Genomic DNA, 14,109 nt, shown 5'->3' on the forward strand with positions numbered 1-14,109 from the left:
ATGTCTTATTTTTCATGGTTGATAAATATAGATACATGTTGCAGCACAAACAAACAATCAAGCTACAACAAGGTCTTTTACCATCTCATACCATCATACTCTTCATACAGTCCCTCTGCTGCCTTCTTCACATCTCACCTCATCCAGGGCATGTGTTCTCTCTCTTCTTGCTTCTTCCTCAGCTGCTCTCTCTTCATTGGCTCTCAACTACTTAACATAACCAGCCACACCTGCACCTTATCCACATCAGCCAACCCGCCAGCCCACAGCTGTATATTATCAGTGTTAGTTAACCCAGCTTCATTCCTCTACAGATACAGAATATAATCCTTTAAGAATAATATTTTTCAAAAGGTTCATACCTGGCTTTAACAGTTTAACTGTGATGAGTATATTGATTCATGAAAAAAAACTTAACCCATTTATGTGATTTTTTTTTTTTTTTTTTTTTACTCTCCCAAAGTGATTAAAGCAGTTTATTCTTAACTGCACGTTTTTAGGTTGTATGTAAGTAATTCAGAGCTCGGAGTAGCTAGTAAAAACAGGGCTATTGAAGACCACAACAGGTCATCTACTTCCCCAAGTCTTCTCATCCATGGGCAGGACCCATTACACCTGTGACTTTTCCCTACAAATAAGTGCTATCAATGATGATGTTCAGCCGGGGTACAGAAGACCGGTGCAAAGCAGCCTGTCCTGCACACCTCTGCTGTAACGGGGGGTGTGTGTGGGGGGTGTGACTGATGGGAGTGACTGCTTCTGCCCAGTGCTTGCCCTTTGAGGAGTTTTGCTCAGGTCAGGATGAGGTGACTGTATTTATAATTGTATGTCTCGAAATGCCGCAGAGCTTTGTGTCAACATTCAAAATTAGGAGGAGTTGAGTTGTGGTAGTCTATGAAACAGTAATCAGAAAAGCATGGCAGATTACTAAATATTTGTCTGGTCCACGTGGCAAAGGACTGGCAGCAGCACATTATGAAACTCTTGATCAGGTTGATGTTACAGATTCTAGCTCATGCCTCTTCCTATTCATTATATTGGAGAACAAAAATCTTATCTGAATTAAGGTGTTAAGGATTGAGAGATTAACGTGGAGATAAAACTTTCTATGTGTAACCAACCTTCTATTGTTGGTTGCGATGCCACCTGCAAAGAGAGAGACATACTGTAATGATGGCTCTCTGCAGCGTGCAGAGAAGTAACAGATGAAGAGGCAGGAGCTGACCTAAGTGCCGAGGAGCACTGAGCCGGGGCAGTGCCAGTTTTTATGGGGAAAAAGAACATGCATAAAGGGGTCAACAGCTAATGGAACATGGGCAAAGCCTGGGCCCAGCACATGGAAGCATTTTTGCCTGAAACTGCTAGTACATCTGCACTGCAAAATACTGTGCCACAGAGAGAACCAAGAAAGCTGACTGTGGCTGCAAGCAGTTCTGCATGGGATTGCTTTACTTCTTAGGAGCATTTAAAGCCTGCCCTATGCACCTAAACCAGCTAACATAAAGCTTCACCTTGCAGGCTCCCATCTGTTGTGGACATACCCTGATTCACAAAGTGTAGAGGTTGAGGCTGATGAAGGTTATGACAGCTGATAAATCTGAGCATTTGTTACAAGTAGTGGCTTTAGCATAATTTATGGCCGAGGCCCTGGCTTTTCACATCAAAGCAAATTGAGGGATTCAGAAGCTATTCATAATAGTAAAAAAAAAAGTATCTGATATTAAATGAGGTTATCTTAACAATGTATCATGGTACTAAAAATGTGCAATTATTTTAGCCATCTTGAACAGGTGTTAGATTTCAAATGTTTGAGAAGTGATGTGCTACAATAACTAGTCCAGGGGTTTTCAGTGAACCACAGTATACTCAGCTCTAGATGTGCAGTTACAGATTGATGACTGGGTGGAGATTTCTGGATTTGTTTTAATGGTTCAAGCAGCAAATGAGAGTGTAGGCGCTGCAGTTCCTGAGACAGGACTTTTTTTTGGAGACAGTTTTTGGGGTGGATTTTAGCAGCTAGTTCACCTGAGCAGTGAATGCCATCTCTAGTGCAGTCCTTGTGAATGTGCAAAACCAGGAGTTTGGACAGACAAACAGCAGCATTGTAGCCTACTTGCTGTTTTGGAAGTACAATTTTCTTCTCCAGTGCTGCCCACTGGACCTGGTCAAAGTGGGATTTCTCAGCTTTTTTGCAAGAAGAGAATAATCAAATCCTGAATTTAAGACTTAAATCCCTAGGAATGAATATCCCTAGAATTTAGTAAATGAACTACATATGAAGAAAAACACCTAAATGTTGAGAATTTTAATGACCAATGAAAGGATTTGAAAGGATTTTTTTGCTTTGTGTGGATATTGTGTACACACCACAGTGTCCTTGAGAACCTTCTGCTCTGGGGACAGAAGTAGTGCGACAGAGGTGTTGTACATTGTGCATCAGGGTTAGCCTGTCTGCTTTGCCCACTGATTCTGAGGGGACACTGGATGAAAGCTCATATTTAAACTCTGGGTCTTTCCAACACAACTGGTTGTTCTAGCTTTTTCATGAAGTTGCATGAGTTTCTCAGAGCTGTTAGACTAACCAGTAAGACAAAATTCACGTTAAGGAGCAATGCATGACACTGCTTAGAGGAGGCAGAAGATACCGTGTTTCGAGAATGACAGAAAAACTGTCTTGAAAGAAAACCTGCTGTGCTTCAACCTTACAGTAAGATGCTGCTTGGATAATATTGCAACAAGGCTGTACTTTTCAAAAGTATCTAAAAGATGTCTTTAAGTGTGAGCAATAGGAAACTGCACAGGTACCTGCTAATTGGGCCACTCTACTTGAGAGGCTTTTGACATGAGTCATAGGTGAAACCAAGTCATACATTTGTAACACTGTTTTATTCATAAATCTTAGCAGAGAGATGCAGAAGTGAATTATGCTTTTAGACATACAGGAGAAAAGATGAGCAATGGGGTGCACTTTTTAGAAACCTGAGAGTTGTGCTGAGAAGATGGAAAATGATTCCCAGCTCAGCAGAGCCTCACCTGCAGAGCTGCAGTCCGCAGAGGTCAGCTGTCCAAGGGAGACCACAGCCTTCCCCTCAGACAGGCAAGTGGGTAACCTTAGCGAGTCTGGACTCAGGCAAGTTGGGCTATAAGAGCAGCTGCTGCTCACACAAACAAAGTATGATACAAGGCAAGGATTTCCACCTGATGGTGAGTTCAGGACTCGGGCGAGGCTTGTAGGTCCTGATGCACAGTGGAAGAGAAATTGTGTGGTCTAAACCAGCAGCAGCTGCTGTATTACAGGCTTAGTGATTTCTCACACCTGTGACAGGCAGCTGTTTGGGATTTGGTGGGGTATGTAATGCTCTCCAGCACCACTGTGGTGCCTGCTGAGTTCCTGCAAGTGTTGTAAATGGAGATTTTTCTGCTCTGAATAGGCAATGGGACTCTTTCAAAACCAAGGAGGTGATCATGTATGCTGCTCTACCTTGGTGCTGTCCGGAGGTGCAGGGGAAGAGGCAGCTGGCTGGTTTTGGTCCTGCCTTGAAGTGCTGTCTTACGCAGTTCTCCGGGTGAGTAACCTGGGAGCTGCTCATGCTAGTGCTCTCTGTGGTGCAAAAAAACCTGGCTTACCCACAGGGCAGCAACAAATGCCTGGCTGAGGTGTGCAACAACCCAGTTGCCCCAGATAATCAACTGCCTCTCCACCGAGTTTGTGTAAAACGTGCTCCAGTACATTTTTGTAGCTTATTTGCAGAGATGTAAATGTTTATCCAGAGTGTAAAATCACGGTGAATCTGAATGTACATCTCAATCTCGGTTATTCTGTAGCTTCGTCCAGAAAAGGAGCAAGTCAGTCACTGTGCAGAGGTGCTGCATACCATCCCTTGAACACACTGGCCTTGTCTAATATTCACCTGAACTGAAACTGTGACTTAACTGCCTGCAGGTGTGGGGACTTTCTCCTTGAAAACAATGTAAACCTATGGAGATTTGATTCATAAAATATGTCTTGACTCTGTTTCACAGCTTTTATTGAAGTAGCTAACACTTAATGAGGCCTCGGAAACATTTGTATGATTTTTTACTTGAGGACCTAAACCAAGTCCTGACTATGTGATTCCAGTTTGATTCTGTTGCGGTCAGCTTATTAAGTTCTTTTCCTGGGAATAACCATCAGTTCCTTGTTTTTTCTGTTTTGTTTGTCTTTACAGTGCTCTATGAGAACATTGACCTCATGCACTGCTTTCCTTGGCAAGTGATGTCTTCAGCTCAAGTTGGAATGTGCAATTTGTATAAGGAAAGTAAAAATCATCTCACACCCTATTGAGAAATATTTGTTAGAAAATAGAGCAGTATAATACAGAGGGAGGCTGCAGAAGAAAACACATTTCTCACAAAAAAAGGTCATTAAAAGCAAAAGCAATATATACTTAAATTGCAAGAAAATACCCTCTAGAGGGCCGGGAAAGACAAATGCACAAACACTCTCAGATCAATATCAGGAAAAGCAAAAAAACCCAAGCAAATAACATAGCACGTCTCTTGCAGACACAGGGAGAACACAGATCTAAGGGGCACGATGTGGCTGGGGTGGGGGGCAAGGAGGGTTATATTCAGCCCTCAGGTGCAAAGAATAAAGCTTCCTCCTCTCCCGACAGGTGACCAGCTTTCCATAACCCAATGAGAACCTGTCTGCTCTAGCCCTGTCTAATAGTGACTTCATATTACCTACACCTGCTTCTCATGCTTAGCTGATTTGCATTTCTCTGCCTCTTTCAGTTTGAAAGCTGGATAATCCTGAGCTCTGTTAGTATGCTGAGGTCAAGTGCTGAAAAGACTACTAATCTGTTTCAACTTGGTCATGTAGCAAGTGGGCAGTATTTGAGGTATGGTCTTTCTTTACTATTTTTATGTTTTGCAGATAGCTACTGTGTGTATCAGTATATTCTTTTAATCAAAATTCCCTTTCTCTTGATCCTGTGAGTGCCTTGAGGTCCTCTTGTCTCCTGGGACAGGCAATTGTATGGTGACGTTACTGAAGTGTAAGGATCACTGTCTCTGAATTTTTGACTCTCTTCTAGAAGCTAAGAATTTGCTAATGTGTTGTGGCTGGTTTTGCATATCTTCTGTGATGCTTAATCCTGTTTTAAATGACTATCTTGCCGCTGCTCTGTATTAGAGGGCACATGGCCATTGAATTTCTCTTCTGGTAGACCTAGTGTGTCAGTCCTGGTGAACAGGTGTTTCCTGTGTCAAGTTGTATTGTTCTGGCCTTGCATTCGTCGATTTGTCTTCAAAGACAACCATTTCTAGCCTGGTCAAGGGGAAGTTCATTTTTTGGATGAAAAAGGTATATGTAAGAAATTGTGAGGAAACCAGAAATCCTGGCCCAGCTGGAAGTTGAATATTGCCTTCAGTGGGGCCTGAAAATGAACCTGAGACTTGCAGCCTAATTACTCCAAAAGGCAAAGCTTAGGGCTTCAAGTTCATTATCTCTTTGCTGTTCTTCTTTATTCCTCCTCCTGCCTCCTTTCTTCAAATTATTTCCTTAATATAGCAGTTCTGCCTGTATTTTTCTTCTTATTATACCTAACCCTAATTTTAGGCATAGGCAGAATGGAAGGTGGCTGCCTACTTGGCTTTATGCTCACATTAGACTTGGTGAAAGTGGCAGTGGCTGCTGCTGAGAGAGGCGTTGGTGTCGGTAGGGTGATAGCAACAGTTGACCAAGGGGGAAAAAAGGTAACAGAAAAAAAGCTTTTCTCAAATGTTTAATGCTGCTTTTCATCCCAGTTTTGTCCTACCTGCTGTGATAGCAAAAGTAACCTGTCCCTGTCTTCTCCTCCTCCAGTGGTACTTAATATTGCTAAAAATACTTAAGTCAGTTCTACTTACAGGCTGTTCTGCAGTAACAGTCAAGGCTAGTTTTACTGGAATTAAAGAAAGGCCCTTCCTCTTTTGACTTGAATGCTTGTTGGATCTGGGTTACAGCTTGTTAGAGACCTGTGTCTTGATTTAGACTCCCATCAAATAAGTTAATGCTAGTGGGAGTCCTCTCTGCAGGATTCTTCAGTGTCTAAAGACATTTTTGGTGGTTCCATGTCCTAGTAGCTTAATGCGTCTCAATTGTTTTACTGTTTGGTTTTCTTTCTTAGCTTAAAGCATTTTCCCCATTTGCCCCTATTAAGTGGTCTTTGAAGCCTACTTTTTGTTTAGATATTTAAAAAGCTGAAATGTTAATAAAAATGTTGCTGCTTGCCTTACTTTTATTAAATTCTAGGCTGTTCATATAAACTAAGGTTGCTCATGCCAAACCTGTAGGCTAATTGCTTCTGGGCCGTGCTCCAGGCTTGTCTATCATTGTGCGCCGTTATTCCTCTGGCCTTGTTGAACACGTTTTGCCTTTGGTTATACTCATTTCAGTTGGTGCAATAGTAAAAGGAATGAGTTGCTCTGAAGATGGTTGGCAAAGATTACCCAGATGTTTTTTTAAAGATTTATCAAGGGACAATAGGAAATGCATTTGTCTCCTGGTAAATTTATGAGGCCACAGCACCAGGTGGTTGCATTATATGAAGACTGTTCCTTGAACAGTCTGCTGTCTTCTGGGTAGTTTTATAAGTGATTTTTTTCTTCAAAGCTTCTGTGTGTTTGTGAACTGAAAAGTTCTGTAACAACATTTATGCAAGTTTGTTTTTTTCTCACAGCAAGTTGAATCAACTTCAGCTGTGCACTTACCAGCAACACAACACTTCACACGCAGAGTGCCCGCTGGGCAAAATTAGCTTCCAAAAGCAGTTGTGTTAGAAGTGGGAATATATTTTATCCAGAAGAACCTCAAGTATAAGAAAAACCCAAACGGCTTGCAGGTGGCCTAACAAATCACTGGCATAACCAGGACTTTTAATTTGTTGACACCCTTTTTCAAAGTTACGAGCCTGCCCACTGGCAGCTCGCTCTAGTTGATGTGACACCCTGAAAATCAGCCTAGGCTAAGGTTCTTAGCTTATAAATGCATCTCAGACACTAGGCTTATACAAATATGCATATGCTTCATTCAAAGTTGGTGTCAAGTTAGCTGCAGTCACCTTGTGCTGGTTCCCTAAGGATTTATTCTGTTTCTTATGTTACTTGTGCAGTCCATGTTGTTACAACTGCTTAGCTACCGCTGCCCAAATGAGTTAGCTTAAACCTGCATTGAGCTGCATTGTAGACAGCCTAAACATCTCTCAGCGGAAGAATGCTTACTCATGATTTTAAAAATGCAGTTTACTGGGGTAACGATCTGGCTGTGGGATGAGGAGGCTGTCTATCTGTGGTCCTGCTGTTGAGAGTGCTGGCCCCTGGGTTTATCAGTCCTTGTGATTTGTGTAGTTATAAAAAAAGCCCTGCTTACTAGTGTTTGCATTAGAGATGTCATCTTCATCTGTGTGTATAAATGTGTTGCTGTTTCTATTATTTCCACAAACTGTCGATTGTTCATCTGTCCTTTTCAGTGATCACACCCACTGAACTCCAGTGTGCAATAAATTACCTTCTGAACAAACTGGGTTCATTTGCCAAATGTTGCAGGGAAGCAGCCTGGCAGAAATTTATACTTAGCTGATAAGAAATGTCAGAGCTGAGTATTTATGTGTTAATTGCTGTAGCAACAATATGCTTACATCCATAATCTTGCCTACAGGATCACCACAGAATTACTTCAATTAAAGGCAGAAAAGATTGGTGTAGACAGATCATGTTAAACCATTCCCACAGTCTATTGCAGGATTCCCCTGTCTTTCCCGTAATGGCTTCTCGGGGCTTTTCCAACCTACTGTTAAAGGAATCAAGAGATGGAAGATTTCACTGTGTCCCTTGGGAGATATTTCTACTCTTGGAATGTGGGGGTTTTTTTCTAATGTTCATATTGCATTCTTGTTTACTTACTTTCATTCCTATTAATATTCTTCTATTATAAATTATAGCAATCATTGATGTGTAAAATCAGTGTAGAATCAGTGCCATATTTAAACAGTACAGTAAAATAAATGTAAACTTAACTGCGCTCTGTAGATTCTGATTCTTTTTAGGTTTTTTTTATAGTTGATATGCTATCAAATATAAACTGCCATAGTGGGACCTAACATGAGCCATTGTTACCATTAAAAGTGCATGGAGATTAAAAGACACTGACTTTTTTTTTTTTTACTGGTGTTTGGATGCTTGAATATTTCAGACAAAAGCAAAGGCAGTGTAACAAAATGACTGTATTTCAGTATAAAGTTATGTATTGAAGAGAGGTGTGCCAAAGAGTAATATGGTTATTATTGCTATTAATGTGGCCATCCAGATATTTCTGCCTAAGTCAAGACTTGTGAAATGCCACATGGATAATCTAGCAATGCTCAAGAGCTCAAATTGGTCCTTCACTACCACCTTTATGGCTAAACAGAGCCACATGATCTGCAAAACCAGCAGTTCCTTTACCACATACACAGAAACATTGGGATGTTTTGTGGATTTGTCCAGTAAATAGAACAAAATTGCTACTTTACATTTGTATCACTATTTATTGAGGGTTGAACTGAAGGAACCTGTGTGTATTTCTTCTGCATATGCTTTTCAGAGGTGTATATGTTACACATTGAAGTACAGCATTGTCAATTTGTGCAGTGGAATCACTGTCAATTCAGATCACCTTTCCAAACAGTTAGCTGTAAACTTAGTGGAAAAAATGAGTGCATGCAGTCTGAGCAGAGATAGGAATTATGCATCATCAAAGTGATGTGTGAACTGCTGTGACGTTATTAGATTTATTATTTTTTTTAAAGGCATGCACAGAATCTTTAGTTGTATTACATGTTATTGTAACAGCTGGACGAAACCTGCAAAAAGTTCTATTTAATGCTATTAAAAATGTCATTTAGGTGACAAGAATCTGAATACTCTTTACCTTTCCCTTTATTCAGACCTAATTGTCTTCTCAAATGCTTTTCCTCATGTAGCTTTTGCATTCTGCTGGAATAAAGCAAATGCAAACCTGTGTGTTGCCACAGTTGGATTTGAAAAAGCTGTGCTTGGTTTTGCTCTTCCTTTAATGGGTGTTTGAGTTTCACTTAAAGTTTGTGCTTATTTTGATCTAGAAAGTGTAAAGTGTGCATGGCTGCTGTGTGCCTGCTTACTGTGCTCTCTACTGGCTGGAGGTCTGTTGTTTGATTATAACATTAACACTGGTGCTGTGTGTTGGTGTGGCATGTGAAGGCACAGACTCAGGTTGTGGTGCAGCCAGAGACACTTTATTGTACAGAGAAGCTCATATTTATGTCTCTGAGCCTGGATACAAATTCCAGCTGTATGCACCACCAGGCTCAGGGCAGAAACCATTCATGCAGTTACATAGCTATATATCTCTACAAGCATGCAGACACCTTTTTGCTACTCAATATCCATGTTTATCTTTCTTTCTTTCCTTCACAATACCTAGCTGTTCTCTCATCTCCTGCCCGGTCAGACATTCTCCATCTTCTTCTCATATATATCTCTTCAGACATTCTCTGCCCTCCTCTCCTACATGTTGGAAAACCTTAGATTGCTGTGGTGGTTGGAGCCAGTGAAATACTTGGAACAAGAAGTCATGTAGGATCACCCTTAGGTGATGGCTAGAACAGGCTGCCCAGAGAGGTTGTGGAGTCTCCTTCCTGGAGATGTTCAAAACCTGCCAGGACACAACTCTGCAACCTGCTCTAGGAGAACCTGCTTTAGCAGGACTAGATGATCTCCAGAGGTCCCTTACAACCCCAGGCATTCTGTAATTTTGTGATGGTTACCCCTAAACTCAGTAGTTTACATTCATAGGCGCTTTTGAAATTGTGCAGTGCCTCCCTAGCTGTCAGCACCTCCTCTCTGTTGTGTTATAACCAGAGGGTATTACTGCCCTGTGTATGGTGACAGTCTGCATACCACAAGTTGGGAAAAGAGCACAGTGGCTGCTCTGGCCATTAAAAGCTATTGATTCTTGCTCTTAATGATTTGCAAATAACAATTCAAATACTTGATTAAAAACATGAATGTGCTGCTGTTTGGTGTTATTGCCTGTAATCCCCACCTCCGCCCAATTCCTACAGCGATAAAGGCTTGACCACTTGCATTTAAAGCTTGCTTTGTCTGGAGGGAGCAGTGCAATAGAGAACTAAATGTGTCATTCCCTGTTTAACTACTGTAGTGTGCGCTTCTAATAGGAAACTATGGACATTTCTAGTAGAGCCCATTTCTGACAACTGTGATGGTGTAGGTAGGAGTGCCTCTGTAAGGCTGCCTCTGGGGCAACAGCATGTCATGAGCTTGTTATTGCTGTGGATGTCAGTGCTTCTGTGCAGGTATTGCTGACAACTGGCTTCAGCATTTAACCCTCGGCCTATTTTCAGCTCTACCCAACTCCTGCTAGGGCTCTCCACTGTAGCTAACCCTTGATATCCTCCGTTCATGCACAACAACGCTCTCCTTGATCCTTCTTCCATTCTGTTTCTCTCCCTTGCTGCTTATCTTTGCTGGGCTTTGCAAAGAACCCTCCATAACTGAATGCTGGGTTAGATCACTTATCAGAAAAAAACTGTAGTCCCAGCTCTTCCTTTTTGTGTGTGTCAGGGGTGTAAATACTGTTATTTTCATTTGAATCTGGTTTCTGATGCACATGTTTCATCTCTCTGTCTTAAGCAAACTGCCTTCACAAAAATTGAGAAGTTTAGCCTTAACCCTTTCAGAAACGGTCCTCTTAAATCCTTCTGTGGAGAAGGAGAAGGAAGAGAAATCAAGAACTTTATGGGGACGGGGAGGAAATAACTGGATATAATCTTGCAAAATCCTATAAACAACTGGGCACTACCAAGACAATCCTCTTGGTATCATCTCAGTAAAGAACAGGCCATGAGAGAGCCAAATTACCCTTCAAGCAAATAATCCTGGAACTGGGAAGCAGATGATTTTCTCTGTTTTCCACCAGAGTGAGAAATTTTCAAGTCAGTCAGAGAAGAACAGGAACTGTAAACTGGCTGCATGGTAACAGTACCTCAAATGTGCAGCAACAGCCTGGTTAAATAATACTGCTAAGGTTGCATGGCCAGAACTGTCAGAAATATTTCCAGAATGAAGTGTGGCTGTGCAACCTTAATTCACCTGTAAACATGTATCTTTCACAGTGTAATCCTTAATTGCATTTATCATAACATTGTTCCCCCTGTACGGTATTGCATCAGCCTGTGCACAGCAGCTATCTAATGTAGGGATGAATTAGGGGTATAGTAAAGGAGCATTGCTGCAGCAGGCAAAGTGTGTATATATAGGGTCTGTATTGGGACCAGTACTGTTTAATATCTTCAACAGCAGCATAGATAGTGGGATCAAGTACACCCTCAGCAAGTTTGCAGATGACACCAAGCTGAGCGGTGCAGTTGACACGCTTGAGGGACAGGAGGCCATCCAGAGGGACCTGGACCAGCTCGAGAAGTGGGTCTGTGTGAGCCTCATGAGGTTCAACAAGGCCCAGTGCAAGGTCCTGCACCTGGGTCAGGGCATCCCCTGGTACCCATACAGGCTGGAGGATGAAGGGATTCTGAGAGCAGCCCTGCTGAGAAAGACCTGAGGGTACTGGTGGATGAAAAGCTGGATGTGAGCCGGCAACGTAGACTCACAGTCCAGAAAGCCAACTGTATCCTGGGCTGCATCCCAAGCAGCCTGCGCAGCCGGTCAGGGGAGGTGCTTCTGCCCCTCTGCTCTGGTGAGACCACACCTGCCAGACTGTGCTGTATTAAGGCACGGACTCGGGTTGTGGTGTAACCAGAGACACTTTATTGTGTAAAGAAGTTATATCTCTAAGCCTGGATACAAATTCCAGCTGTATGTTCCACCAGGTTCAGGGCGGAAGCTGTTCATGCAGTTGCATAGCTATATATGGTTATAAACGTGCAAACATCTTTTGGCCAGATAAACATTTTTTTTCTTTCTTACTTTCCTTCATAAGACCCAGCTGTTTTCTTACTTCCCATTGGTAACAATCAGACGGTCTCCATCCTCCTCTCCCATACAGGACTGTGTCCAGCTCTGGAGCCCTCAATTCAGGAAAGACATGGACGTGTTGGAGCGGGTCTGGAGGAGGGCCACAAAAATATGGAAGGGATGGAACACCTCTCCTATGAGGACAGGCTGAGAGAGCTGGGTTTGTTCACCCTGGAGAAGAGAAGGCTCCAGGGAGACCTTATTGCAGCCTTTCCAGACTTAGAGGGGGCTTGTGTGAAAGATGGGGACACTTTTTAGTGGGGCCTGTTACCAACAGAACAAGGGGTCATGGCCTTAAACTAAAAGAGCGTAGATTTAGACTAGATATAAGGAAGAAATTTTTTATTATGAGGGTGGTGAAACACTGCCACAGGTTGCCCAGAGAGGTGGCAGCTGCTCCATCCCTGGAAACATTTAAGGTCAGGCTGGACGGGGCTCTGAGCAATTTGATGTAGTAGAAGATGTCCCTGCTCATTGCAGGGGTGGGGTGGACTAGATGACCTTTAAAGGCCCCTTTAATCAAGTCTGATAAAGAATTATTTACTAGTTTTGTGTGTTTGGCACCTAGAAAATACTGAAGCCAGGGGTTTGACTTGCAGAATAACTGACTATGTGGAGATGTAGTTGGAATCTAGGTCTGTAGACGGTTAAATAATCAATGATTATGTAGTTAGAAGAAAACAAGAGAGATGTCTTGCATCATATGGTGGTATCAACTATACCTTTACTAGTCTTAGACATGGTTGTCTAACTTGTTCTTAATATCCTTCATGGCAGATCTTCCAAGCAGCCTAAGCATGCTATCATAGCATTTAAAACAAAATAAAAATAAAATTGCCAAGTGTTTTGTCTCGATTATTCATCTGGCAATAATGGATAGGACAAGAAAAATAAACTGACATTGACAGCATATTATTGGGTTGGGGTTTTTGGGGGGTGGGGTGGCGGGCGCGTAGCACTGTTTCACATATATGACGATTTTTGGCTTCCCTCAGCCTTTTAAGGCTGTACAGTGCTTAGCTGTCTAACCTACTTCTTATAGGTGGCATATTTTAGCTTTCTATCATTTTCCTTTCTCTCTATCTGGATGTTCTTTGGCTCGATTTTATCATTCTTCCCTCAAATGGGTAGAAATATTTCTAATGAGACTTTACCAGTGCTCAGTGCAATAGAAAGGTAACCGCATGTGTCTTGAAGGCTCTTTTCAGCGTGATACAGGAAAGCAGGAATTTGTACTCCTATCTCATCTTGGATTTTAGTAGACACCAAACAGCTGTTCCACTGGTACTGTTTTCAGAAATGGGTGAAACAATGTGACTGAAAATTTCCAAAATAATTCAGCTCAAGGGGAACAAAAATGCTTCAAGCCAAGTAGTTGGAGTCTGGTGATTATAGACACCAGAAAGGCTCAGGTCATCTTGAAATCAGCTTGCCTCAACTCTACCTGTAATAAAGCTCTGTGTAGTCTAAGCATCTTTACAGGCCTTCAGGCAGAATTTCCTTACCTCCTCAGAGAAACCTTAAATGTGTTTATTGAATGAAGATGGTCAGAAAGTGAGCACAACAACATAAACTTCACCAGCCAGTAACTTCCATGGGAAACTCCTTTAGTGTTCAAAGAAAAACAGTTTGCATAGTGAATTGCCGTCCTTGTGTCTTGCACCATAGGGGTGTGTATGTGTTTTGGTTTTAGTGTTTTGTGATCTCCCATGTAAGCTGACTAAAAACTCATATTGGATTCAATGCTGATAAAGATGTAGTCTGTCATGTTACAGCTGCTTTCAACATAGCAAAGTTGTGTACCTCTTTCATATATGAATAGATTTCTTTTACTAGAAAATAAATCTTTAGTACTGATTGGTTGGTATAAGCACATCAAATATCATATCCAGTATCTGCTTCCCATACTCTGAAAAGCATTTGACTATTCGAGAAGGCCAACGTTTGACTCGGACGCTCAGTAGTTCTAATGAATGTTTCAAACAAAAGGCGATGCAACTGTCAGCCATCTCCAACAGGTTTCTGGCTTTGTGTTGACAGGCCATGCAGGAGAGTGCACTGTGGTTCTCAACCCCTCAT

The 14,109-nt window shown here is 42.0% G+C and overlaps 1 long non-coding RNA gene across 3 annotated transcripts in view; it reads left to right on the plus strand.

The window, feature by feature from the left end:
* The first annotated feature begins 4,378 nt into the window (after positions 1–4,378).
* LOC119151750 overlaps positions 4,379–14,109 on the plus strand; it is a 56,193-nt gene continuing 46,462 nt past the window's right edge. For all 3 annotated transcript variants that reach the window (XR_005105530.1, XR_005105532.1, XR_005105531.1), the window contains exon 1: positions 4,379–4,883. This is a non-coding gene — a long non-coding RNA (uncharacterized LOC119151750). The remainder of the gene's footprint in view (positions 4,884–14,109) is intronic.

This window comes from Falco rusticolus, chromosome 7, assembly GCF_015220075.1.
Source record: "Falco rusticolus isolate bFalRus1 chromosome 7, bFalRus1.pri, whole genome shotgun sequence".
NCBI lineage: Eukaryota > Metazoa > Chordata > Aves > Falconiformes > Falconidae > Falco > Falco rusticolus.